Source organism: Marmota monax, unplaced genomic scaffold (assembly GCF_021218885.2).
Source record: "Marmota monax isolate L192 unplaced genomic scaffold, Marmota_monax_Labrador192_F-V1.1 WCK01_AAM20220418_F8-fsc00011, whole genome shotgun sequence".
Taxonomy (NCBI): domain Eukaryota; kingdom Metazoa; phylum Chordata; class Mammalia; order Rodentia; family Sciuridae; genus Marmota; species Marmota monax.
The window spans coordinates 5,149,936-5,163,218 of NW_026693082.1; positions in this window are offsets into that span (position 1 = coordinate 5,149,936).

A 13,283-nucleotide genomic window follows, 5' to 3' on the forward strand; every position below is an offset into this window, starting at 1 on the left:
TACTAGTATTCAAACCACGACTCCACCATTAAAACAATCACAGGTAGCCCGCCATACCCACCACGGGGGCCTAACTGCCACCCACTTCTGTCTGTCATAGGGGATGCTCCAGTCTGTCCTTGAGACTCAGTGTCAACCACCCACATAGTATAGCAGTCCCTTCCCATCTGAGGTCTCACTTCCTGCCATTTCAGTTACCCACAGTTAACAGCAACCCCAAAATACAGGACAGCAGAGTGGGACGGAGCGAGAGAGGGAGGAGGGGACCGCACTCACATAACTATTACTACAATGTGTTAATATATATTGTTCTGTTTTGTTGCTGTCATCGTTGATCTCTTACTGAGCCTAATTTATAAATTACACTTTGACACAGGTATATAATATTGGAAAACATATATATATACATAGTCTATCTATGGCTCAGTACTATCCAGCTTCAGGCCCACTGGGGTCTTGATGCCTATGGTCTGTGGGTCAGGAGGCCCCTGTACTATCTTTACAGAGGAAGATGTAGCCACAAACTCCAGGTTTGTGGCTCTGCCATCTCTCCATGGGTGGTGACCTTCTGTGTGTATGTTGCCCTTGCTGGGCCGGAAATCTTTCCTGTCTCAAACAAGAAAGTTAGATTAGAAAGGCCACCTTTCAACCTCTTTTTTAAATAGCATATTCTTTTAAGATGAAAGAAAAATTAACTCAAATACTAAACAACGAAATATGATGTGGAGCCTCCATGTGGGAAACACCAGCTTGAAAGACCACTGCGGAACTAGGCTGGGCAGGGCGAGTCTGCCCACTTACTGGCCCCCAACCATCCTCACCCCTTAGCTCCAAAAAAATCCCAGGATCCCAAGAAGCCCTGAATGAAGTGCTTCTGAGGAGCATCCCACCTAGCTGAGGGGCTTCCCTGAGCAACTTTTTCCAGGCTTCAGGATTTCACTGGACTCCCTGGAGGGAGACTGGGAAATCAGCAGGAGGCCTGGATTAGAGTGAGACTCTGTGCACGGTCCCCAGGGGTGTGGAGGAGCCACCTTCCCCTTCCATCTTCCATACGGGTCTATCAGGAGGCTGAGGATTTTAGTCCCGTGTCGGGGCAAATGTCACTCAGCACTAACAGCTGTCTTCACATTGACACTTGGGTCCCAATCAAATAGTGTGGTGCCTTGCCCCTGCAGACGCCACGGACTCTCCACAGCTTAAATTCAGGAACGGTCTGCCTTCATGCAGGGCCTGGTAGATGAGTGTTTCCTTTGGCAAGCCTTAAGCCAGGCAATGTGACAGCACAGAGTCTCCGCCTCCAGCCTGTCACAACATAACATTCACAAATAAGACCATCTCAGGGGGGGAGGCAGGCTGTGCAGTCAGACAGAGATGCAGGTCAAAACCCCTAGCCCATTTTTTCATCTGTGAAGTGAGGAAAATAATAATATTGACACCCTAGGGTTGTTGTCTGGTGGAAATGATCAAGTGTAGCTTTCAGCTCCCATGTGCTCTGTGCTGTGGAGACCACATTTAGCCCCAGCACGTAGGCCTGTTTCTAAGCAGCTGCTGTCCTAGGGACACATCACACACACAGAGCTGCAGAAAACCCTGTAACATCACAGGGGCCCTCTGTGGCCTGGATTTTATACCTACGGTCTGCCTGGTTTGAATACTAGCTATTCTGATGAAAAATGACAGAGGTAATCTGAGGTTCCAGATGACCTTATCTGCCTGCCTCTGGGGGGGTTACTTTTGCTTTTGGCAGGCACTTAGGCCAAGGGAAGATTATCTTTTTTGAAGGGGAGGGTGCTGGCAAACTCAGGGCCTTAAGCATGCTAAGCAAGTGCTCTGTCACTAAGCTGTACCCCCAGCCCTGGAGATTAACTTAATCCAGGCTGGATGAGCTGATTCAAAACTGCTTTCAGTCTTTGCGAAGGCCAGGCCAGACCTGGGTCACCTTTGTGCCTCAGGACAACTGCTGAGCTACACCTGAAGTCCTGGAGGGCTTACCTGGACGCTGCTCCTTGCAGGCCCTAAACAGAAATATGGGTTTAGACAGCCTCCGGAGACTGCTGGAAATCCCACCCGGCATCTCAGCCTTCCACGGGCACTTTGACATTGGCAAATTTCTCAGTGTGGAGAGTGAAAGTGTCAGGCTCACATCTCTAATTTCCTTCTCCTATCGATTTTGGCTCAAGTCCTGGCTGCCTTGGTAGCTCTCTGATACCTCAACAAAGTTTTTAAAAATACTCTTGTCTGGTTTCTCTAGTTGTTCTCAAGGTGAGATTTAGTCTGAGAAACCCATCGTTGTCCACCATCTTGGAAGTGTGAGTCTATCTGATTTTAATGCTTATTTAGGTATGGTTTGAAATTTATTTTGTTTTCCTGTATTGCATATCTTAGTCTATTTGAGCCACGATAGCAAATATAACATAAAGTAGGTAGCTTATAAACAATAAATATTTGTTTCTTGCAGTTCTACAGTATGAATAGTCCAGTATCAACACACCAGTAGATTCTGTGTCTGGAGAGGGCCTGTTCCTCATAGGCAGCACCTCTGTGGGTGCTCACATGGTGGAAGGGACTAGCTAGATCTCCAGGGTCTCCCTTTTTAAAATAGGACCAGCTTCAGGATTATTTGTACCAACAGCACCAGAGGACACCAGCCCCATGCAGGTGGCAGTCCAGGGGGTCAGTCTTGTCCACACATTGTCCACACACTGGCAGACAGAGGTCTTATTCTGGGGTCCCCTTGGGGACCTGGGCACCTTTGGGAGCCCGAGCTGGAGTCAGAACTAATGCTGGAGCTGGAGCCAAAGCTGCAGTCTGGGTCTTGGCTTGGCCTTGACCTTGGCTTGGCCTTGGCCTGGCCTTGGCCTCTGGACAGCAAGGTCTGAGATACTTGGCAATGAGGGCCCAAGCTTGTGTCCCAAGGTTGGAGTGGGCAAGGTCAGCAGGCTGATTGAGCTTGCAGCTGACATACTTTGGTGCCAGGGGCTTAACCTCCTTGGGCTCTAGGAGGCCTTAATAGTCCCAGCACTTGCCCTCACAGTCATGGCATTGGTGGCCGGCCTCTTCCACAGGCCCTTGTGCTTCTTGGTGAAATGCATGTTCCTCAGGAACCCGGGGTCTTTGTGATAAGAGTTTCTTGAAGCCATTTGCCATTTTTTGAGTGTGTAGTGTGGTTCTTGGACTTGACCATGTCTACATGGCAACCTGTGGCTCCCCCAGGGTCCCTTCTACAGGGATAGTAACCCCATTCACAGGCCTCTGCTGCAATGACCCCATCACCTCCCAAGGGACCTTCAGCCAAATACCTTCTCCTTGAGTGTAGGGCATGACTTGCTGCCCGCTTCCTGGTCTTGGGGCCGCACATGTGGCTGGCATGGCACCTGGCGATCAGCCAGGAGGCGGAGCTGTGGGTGGTGACAGAGAAAACAGACCACCTCCAGGATAGGTCCAGGACTCTTCCGCCCTCATGGACAGCTGTGCCTTCCCTTACAGACCGTGGGATGGGTGTACACGTGAACTCGCTCCACCCCCTGACCTTCATCCTGATTGGCTCCTGCGCATGATATTAGCTGTGTGTATTTCCTCAATAAACGAGATCCTGCTTTGACTCGTCTCCCTGGCGCCTCTGATTGTCCTCCGTTGAGGGAGGGCGAGGTGAGGGCAGCCAGTCGACCTTTGCCTTTCTTGGCGCGTCCTGGTCCGGGCGTGCTTTCCCGCTTCTCCCAACCGTCAGGAGGAGACAGGGGCTAAAACCCCGACACTTGAGGGTTAGGATTTCAACATATGCGGGAGCAGGCACAAACATTCAGGCCTCAGGATTATGCCCCATTAATGTAAAGAAGGTTTCACTGGTTGGTTGGAGAGAGTGAACGTCCAGGGTGCCCGTGCTAGTCTAGGGACACATTCTCACGACAGAGAACGTAAGGAGGGTCTCCTGCACAGATGGAGGTGGCACATCGTCAAAAACCTAGGGGCAAGGTCAAAGAGGACACTTTGTCCAGAGGTTTCCTTAATGCAAAAGATAGTTTTCGGCAGGAAGTCCATAAGCTAGTTAGATAAGTAACTTTCCCTCCAAATAATTCAGTTGGGACGTGAGGTAAGAGAGCCATCTCCTGGTAGGAAATGTGGCAGTGTGCTGGAGGCTGTCATGGCGGGTGTAGTCCTGTAGCTTGGCGGGGAGTTTGGGATTTGGGAAGGTGTGGATTCCTGGCCCTGTCTTCACCCACCTCAGTAGGTGTTCCTCCCAACTGACCCACCAGGTTTCTGAGATTTTCTACCATTGTGGAATCTGAGAAGTTGTCCCATCATCAAATATGTCAGAAAAACACTCAAACTTCAGTTCCACTGAGACATTTTTATAGATTTAAAAATGGTGAGGTCCCTGGAGACAGGCAGACTCTCCTAAGCTCATAGAAACGGTTCATGGTGAAACGAGAAGTTCTTCAGACCCCAGACAATGCTCTGTCCACCAGTCCACGGTAGCTCTAGAAGCTCTTTATTTTGGAAACATGCTTCTTTTAAAGGGCACTGCTCTGCTTTTAGTGGACATGGGAGCTTTTCTTACAAATTCCCAAAGGGTGGGAAGGGAGCATGGCCATTGTCATTTTCCCACAGGAAGCCAGAGGCAGCCATGCCACAGACTCGAGGGTGGTCTTGGTCCCCCGACTCACTGTGGCATTGACTAGTCACATCCCCTTGCTGGTCTCATTCTTCTTCTCTGTAAAACGAGAAAACCAGACAGCTGAAGAGCTTCACATCTTGTGCGAGGTCCTTGGGGAAAAAACTCCCCGACATGGCCTGAGTCACCCTGACACCATCTCATGATTCTTCTTTCTTTGGGGAAACCAGCAATGTCAATAAACCAGCATCACTGGTCCTTTCCAAGAGATGAGCTACATCTCTGCATTGAAGGAGGAAAAATGTGACATTGATGAATTTCCCACTTAAAGGCCTCTTACCCCCACTTTAGGAATTATTCGTGTTGGTTCTTTTGACAGCGTCTATCAATGACTTGGAGAGAAACTCATTCCTTTGACTAAGATAAAGTCATGATGAGGTGACTTTACTAGGGACCTACAATTACTTCCCTGGGGAAAAGGTCTCAGCACAGATGCATGTCCCTCCTCTCTCTCTCTCTCTCTCTCTCTCTCTCTCTCTCTCTCTCTCTCTCTGAAACAGGTCTGACTTTCTTGCAAAGATGGGGCTGAGACATTCCAGCAAATCTGACATGTCTGCCCTTATCACTAAGGAGTCAGCCCCAGCAGGCCCGGGACTGCTCAGATCATCAATGGGTTCCACTATGCCAACGTGATCTGGATGATATTTGGCATCACATTTAGTAGGGGGGGAAATGGAAGGTGAGACTCATTAGCTGATCTCTCTTTGTATCCTCACATTCCTGTCTCCTTGAAATAAAATGAACCAATGTACCATCCAGTCCAGGAAGATGAATTCTTGCATGCCTGTCAGACTCTAAAACACACCGGGCTGGGTTGACTGACTCGGATGGATGATGGATGTGGCACCAAACCAAGAAAGAACAGAAGCAACCGCTCCCAGAATAGAGGTGTGTGTGAAGAACTGCGGAGAGCGCCCTCTGCCTAGGCAAGAGGTTGTCGGCGTAGGACTGATTAACCATGGCCTTGCAGTTGTGGGTGACCAGCCCTCTGCTGCCTCTCTCTGCATCGAAGGTCACAATTCCCCTGAGTTCAAAGGCTGAGGAGACAGCAGGTGTTTGGAGCCAGGCCCTGCTTCAGATCCTGACTCTCTCACTAACACTACAGTGTCTCTGACCTCAGCTCCCTGACCTGTAAAACAGGAAGAATAATGCCTTCTTATCAATCTCAGTGCAGGTAGCCTGAGGCCATTGTCCACTCTAGGACCGTGCCTCCCACGGGGCACATCCCTGAACCCACCGTGGGGCTCTGGGCACCAAAGGCACTCACCTGCTGTCTTTTGCTATGGTTGTCCCCCTCTTATCTAGTTTCAGTTTCTATGATCTCCGTTGCCTGTGATCAACTGTGGTCCTAAAATACGGATATCTGTCTTGATTCTTTCAAGAGCAATTATTTTCATGTAACTTTACTACAGTGTATCATTATAATCATTCTATTTTGGTATTAGTTATTGTTAATCGTCACTATGCCTTACTTATAAATCAAACTTTGTCATGGGTAGGTACATAAAAGAAAAAAAGAAAGCATATACAGATGGTCCCGACTTATAGTGGTTCAACTTAACCGTTCCTCAACTTTGTGATGGTACAATTCACTTTTCATACAGTATTCACGGAGTTACATGATGTACTCATACATCACTATGGAATATACTTTGTATTCGATGATGTGTGTTAGCTTTTTTGTTACCGTGACTAAAAGACCTGACAAGAACAATTTTAGAGGAGGAAAAGTTTATTTGGTGCTCAAGGTTTCAGAGGTCTCAGTCCATAGACGGCTGGTTCCATTGCTCTGGGCCCAAGGTGAGGCAGAGAACATCATGGTAGAAGAGGAAAGTGGCTCAGAACCTGGTAAACAGGAAGCAGAGAGAGAGAGAGAGAGAGAGAGAGAGAGAGAGAGCTCCCCTCACCACAGATAAAATATAAACCACAAGGGCATTCCCACAGTGACCCACCTCTCCAGCCACACCCTACCTGCCTACGGTGACCACCCCGTGGATCCCTTTCAGTGGATCAATGCACTGATTAGGTTGAGGCTCTCACAACTCCATCATTTCACCCCAAGCTTTCTTGTATTATCTCACACATGAACTTCCGGGGACACCTCATATCTAAATCATAACAGATGATCTTTTGTCCAACTGTTGGCTGATGTCAAGGGTTATGGGCAAGCTTAAGGCAAGCAGGATAAGTTAAGATGTTTGGTAAGTCATGTGGACCAGCTGCATTTTCACTTACAGTATTTTCATTTTTGATGGGTTTATCAGGACCTAACCCCACTGTGAATCAAGGAACATCTCTATGGAGTCTGTTACTATTCACAGTTTCAGGCACAGCACTCACTGGGAGTTTGGAACATATCCCCAGCAGACAAAGGGGAAATATAATAGTCGAAATTTTGATTGAGTTTTTAATACTGAATAGGGCTCAAAAGAGTGGAGATACAATTTTCCTTGACTTAGAAAGACCAGAGGGCAGGATTCACACAGGATGTCAGAAGGCCTAAGGTCCTGTCCAGTCACACAGTGTGCAATTTTATGGAGTCATAGTAAGAGCCCCTTAACACAGGAAAGCCCCCATTAGTCACTGTACCCAAGAAACTGACGTCTGTGGGCAAAAAAACTAAAGAAGGAGTCACGAAGAACCAAACCACCTCATCCAGGCATCAGTGAGCAAGGGCACTGAGGTCAAAACCACAAGCACGCACAGCTTGCAATCCCTCCTTAAGCCGGGCAAGAGAGCCACAAGGAGAGATTGAAACAGCGCTTGCTGCCAGGTGTGGTGGTGTGAGCCTGCAATCCCAGTGATGCGGAGGCTGAGGCAGAAGATTGCAAGTTGGAGGACAGCCAGGGCAATATAGTGAGACTCTATCTTAAAGTAAAAAATAAAAAGGACTTGGGTTGTAGCTCAGTGGTAGAGGGCCCCTGCAGACAAGACAAAGTACTAAGGAAAGGGGGGAAAAAAAAACAGAGCTTACTAGCTTACTATTATTCCTCCATTCTGATTCTAACACTCTGTGCGCTGGTGGTTTTTACATCATAGTCCAAGGTAAGGGCAGCTAAGAGCATAATACCCCATAATTTGTCTCCCACTGCTGTCAGGAATTAAGCTTGACAAACCCCCTGGGTGCCTGCGCCTGAGCCACAGAGACAGCTGCTGGTATGACTTGATCTGAGAAAAACCCAAAGGCTGGCCTTCCCTTCCCCCAAGTATCTCCTTTCATGGTTGTGTCAAGCACAGTCCTGGCGTTAATCAGCTTTCCATCACTGTAACAAAACACCAGAAGTAATCAAAATAAAGAAAAAAGGTTTATTTAGATTTATAATTTTGGAGATTACAGCTCATGATCAAGTTACTTTGGGCCTGTGGCGAGGCAGCTCATTATGGTGGGAGCCCATGGGAAAGCAAAATTGCTCACCTAATGACCTGGAAGCAAGAGAAACGGCTGAGATCCCACAATTCCCCTTGAGGACACACCCCCACAAGACCCCACCTCTCAAAGGTTTCACTACCTCTCCATAGCCCCACCCTGGGGACCAAGACTTAAATATACGGACAAACTATAGCAGTCCCTAAGAGACCGATATCAAAATGTACCTAGATCTCCAGAGAAGGATGTCAGTCCACACTCACATATTACCACCTTTGCGCTACCAGCCCACCTAAATTAGAAAAAAGCTCTAACAGGGAAATAGATCAAAGAGACTATTTGATGGAGGTAGGAGAGTCAAGTAAAGATGCTAGAACATGGGCCATTTCCTGGAATCACCAGGTCTGGGTGAGCTGCTATGTAAAGCCCTGGTCACCTGAGTCAGGCCGTCCTGGCTTCTCTGCATGCCTCCCAGAGAAAGTTACTTCTGTAAGCACAGACATGGAAAATGCAGATATTTTCTATCTTGCAGTGTCAGTCTGATCAAAGGAGATCCTTAGGGAAAGTACTAGAACAGTGCCTAGCAAATAATACATCCTCAATAAGTCTTGCCTTCTTTTCTCTGAAAGCAACAATGGAGGCTTCCTTTTTCTTGTAGTCTTTTTCTTGTAGTCTGGTGAGGGCCTTTTTGTTGTCATAATTGGTGGAAGGCACCATATGGTGAGAGAGAGCAAGAGATCAAATCTGCAGCCTGAAGTCCTTCTACAATCAGCATCAATCTGCTCTCATGGGTTGGGCCTCACAACCTAACCACCTCCCATTAGGCCCCACCTCCCAGTTTTCAACACATGCTTTTGGGGGGACAGAGTCAAACCATAGCAGTGAGGAGGGAATTACATGGAAGAAGGATGGAAAGTGTGTCACAGAGGAAACTGCAGGGTGGCATGTGGTAAGTGCAGGCAGTGGTCCTGATTGGCACATGCCCTTGAGGACTAAGAACTGGAGGGAATCCAGTTGCTGAGGCAAACTATAAATCAACTCAGGATGAGTGGATGTGGAGGAAGTCCGCTTAAAGACAGAGAATGGCTCTGAGGCTGGAAGGGGCCAGGAGACCTCCCTGGGATCTAATTAAAGGTCTGCATCTGAGGAATGAATACATCAATGCAGGGTGCACGTGGGTTTCCAGAGGAGGCCAGGAAAAGGCAGAATCAGCAAGACAGTGGTGCTAACTACAAAGGCAGTGGTCCCCACGGAAGGGTGCCTGCTACTCAGTGGACACTGGGGTGATCCATGGGTTAGGGCACAGAATGGAACTTCTATTTCTGTCTTGCTTATCCTTCAAAATTCTATAAATAGGAATGTTTTACAATGTGCAACACCTATTAGTCCACTAGAATACAGTTTATAGTAAGTAAGCAGACTGACTGGGTGTTTATGCTCAACACGTTTGATAAAATTGATCTGGAGATTGTGAGCTGACTTGTGTCCTCTGAAAATCAAGACATTAAAGGCCTAAACCCCCAGTTCCTCAGACTGCGGTTGTGTTTGAAGATAAAGCTTTCTTCTTGTTTTTTAATTTTATTTTGAGAAAAGGTCTCACGAAGTTGACCAGGCTGGCTGCGAATTTTCTATCCTCCTGCCCCTGCCTCCCCAGTAGCTGGAATTACAGGTGTGGGCCACCACACCTGGCTCTGAGACAGGGTCTTTAAAGTGATTGTTAACATTAGATGAGGTCATTAGGGTGGGCCTAATATGACTAGTACCCTTACAAGAAGAGGAGATTAGGTCACATACACACATTGAGGGACGTTCCTACTGGAGAAGACAGTCATCTACAAGCAAAGGAAAGAGGTCTCAGAAGGAACCAACCCTGCTGGCACCTTGGTATCAGACTTCCACCTTTCCAGATCCATGAGAAAATTAACTTCTGTAGCTTGAACCCCCCCAGACTGTGGTACTTTGTTTTAGCAGCCTGATCCAACAATGTAGGGACTCTCATTTCAACCCTGCAGGGAGGAGAATAAGTCTGAATCAAATCCTTCTCTCCTTATAGAGCCCGAGGGGAGCTCCTAGTCTAACCCATCCACCGGCCTCATGGTGGAGTTCTTCATAAACCACAGGAACTGTGTCAGGCAATGACTGCCCTGCATGGTCCCAACTGCCCCCTGCACAGCCTTCTTGCCCTATCCTACCCTCCTCTCTTCACACACGCCTGTAGAGCTACCTGTTCTAGACCCTACAAGGAGTGAACCAAATGTGGGTCAATGACTTGTCCAAGAAAGTCAGCGACTGTGTTAGCTTTCTGTTACTATAACAAATACCTGAGATAATCCATAAGAGAAAAGGTTTCTTTGGGCTCACAGTTTAAGAGGTTTCAGTCCATGATCAGTTGCTTTATGCCTCTGACAGTGGCACAACATGGTGGGAAAGCATATGGGAGCAGAAATGCTCCCCTCATGACTAGGAAGCAATAGTAAGAGAGGAAGAAAGAACTGAGACTCCCTATCGCCTTCGGGAGCACGGCCCCAAAGGCCCGAAGCCCCCCACTTAGCTACCAGCTCTTGAAGGCTCTGCTACCTCCCAAAAGCACTCTCCTGAGGACAAAGCCTTTAACATATGGGCCTTTGGGGAACATTCCAGATTCTAATGTAGCAGTGACTAAGTTAAGAATCGTGTCAAAATCCATCCTAATTATTCAATCTAGAACCTTAGTGGGCATGTGCTCCCGATGTCTGCAAAACGAACTTAGTGATATTTGTTACCGGCTCATCCTCTTCTGGACAGTGTCTGCTAGAGTTGAGATTTAATGGCAATTGCTTTCACCTGAAAGGAAGCTGGAGTTAATACAGTGTGCCCCCATAGCCCAAATTTTATAATTACCTGCTTGTTGCACAATCAAGAACTCTCAAGAGGTACAAAATAATATGTGCTCTAAATCAGAGCCAAGTTTTGAAAAATAAGCCATTTAAAGGGAGTTCTAAGCCTTGCCATCCTATGCAAACCTGTCTCTCTGAGTGTAACTGGTCACGTGCATCCACATGGTATTTCTTTAGCAGCTGACACACACGGAATTAAAAATTGAGGGGCAAAAAAGAAAAAAAAATTGTTTCCAATTGGGACGATGTAAAAAAATGCACAAACTCAGAAAATAAGAGGTGATATTGATCTGAGGGTAGAGGCAACAGACACTACTGTGAAGATCATTTATGGGTTGGACTTATGTAGAGCCTTCATCAAAATATTGAAGTTCTGGGGCCTCAGTTTCCCCATCAATAAAATGGAATTAAAACCGCTTCCTCATCTGGTCACTGTGAAGACATAGGGGGAAATATCTTCAAGTGTTGTGAATGGTATGTAAGTAAAGCTCAGGAGCAGTGGAGAAATTCAAGGTTGCTTGCCATGGAAGCATGTGCATTTCATCTATTTCATTAACGTCCGAGACACAGTGAGCTTCTGTCTTATAATGAAAGGAGACAGTAGCAGCTGGTTTTTCAGATATGGGAACGGTGGTTTTCTTTTCCCATCACAACACTATGGCTTGGTGGGAAGAATGAATGGAGAAGATTTCAGCAAATAATGACCCAAATGTCCGAATAAAATCTGTGAAAACAATTGATTTTCTTCCTGAGCACTGGAAGCGGCAGGGGCAGTTGGGCAATACAGGGAGGAACAGCAAGTTTTCTGCTCCATTTCTAGAACAACAACAGAAACACCGTGTTGGGAAAACATCACCAAGTGGAAACCTTCCTTTCTTTCCTCGGGGATAGAAAGATACATCCGTCTATTAAGTTTGTAAAATCTGTAACCACAGATTGCAGCAAGAAGACGACGCTACAGAGCAAGGTGCCGTGGGATGGGCCCATAGTATGTGGCAACCGACTGAGAAGATGCTTCCCGTGTGGCCAGCAGCGACCAGTCACTGGGAAGAGGGGACGAACAAAGGGCTCTCACCACTTCCAAAGTGCTGACCGCTGCAGCTTCCTCAGCAAACTGCCAAAGCCCCTGGAGAGGGAGGATGGGGAGGAGCAGGGAATCAAGGGGATGTGAGCCCTCCCTTGGGGACTGTGCCCACTGTCACCCTAAGAGTGCCAAGTGATGAATGGCCGTTTATCCTGGACCAGGAGGACTTGATGAGTCTGTCCCAGTTCCTCTCAGCTGCCCACTCCTCCCACCTTGGTTTAACCAACATGCAGCAAAATCTCATTTGTCTGGCATCCTTGGGCAAGACCTGGTCCGCGAGATTTCATTTCACCAAAAACTAGAGCTGATCTATTTGAATCGCAAACATTGGTTTATTTTAAAGTCCAACTCTTTTTTTTTTTAAAGAGATCTTTAAAAAATTGATGTCAGAATTCTCTGCCCTGCATCTCTCGGGAGAGGATGTAAGGAGAGCCCAGCCCGGAGCCTGCACACCGTGTGTGCCCAGCGGCGCCCTCTGCTGGTTGTTACTGACAGACTGACGACTTCTTCTAAGTCGGGTCATGGACGGGAACGTGGCTGACGGAGTGAGGCCCCTGTAGAGGTTGACAAGGTGAGGAGGTCCAGGGCTGTGCTTTTCCGTTCTTCGTGTCTGGGATTTCTACTCGTCCCCCTCCACCACGAGGCCACTGCTGGTCTTTTCTGGGTCCTCTCCTGTCACTCACATGCCCAGGCCTTCCTTGAACAACAGACTGGCACATACAGCTTCCCATTATCAGCTGCACAAAGGTACTGAACCCAAACTGCACCCTCCCGGACTCGGTGCCTGCCCTCAGTCCCCAGCCACCTCCTCCCACTCCTCCCCATCCTTCCAGTCAGTTCTGTGACCTTGACCTTCAACATATATCCTGAATCTGATCACCTTCACTCCCTCTGTCACCACCACCTGGGGCCAAACCACCACCTGCTCATTCCTGGGTTAGGAAGGCTTCCTACCTTGCCTCCTGGTTCTGGCTTTGTCTCCCTATTCTCAACATATACACCAGAGCAATCCTTTCATTCAAGTTACTCCTCAGCATAGAAGTCCTTTCAGTGACCTGTAAGGCCCAGGTGATCTGGGTCCCCATTACCTCTGATCTCGTCTTCTCATACTACTAAGCTTCCCTTCCTACCCTCACCCCTTGGTGTTCCTGCCTCAGTGCCTTTGCACTTGCAGTTTCCTCTGCCTGCAGTGCTCTTCACCTGCATACGCATTTGAGTGCTTCCTCAGCTTCAGGCCCTTACTCAACACCACTCGCTAGGGATGGCCTTTCCTGGTCACTTGAC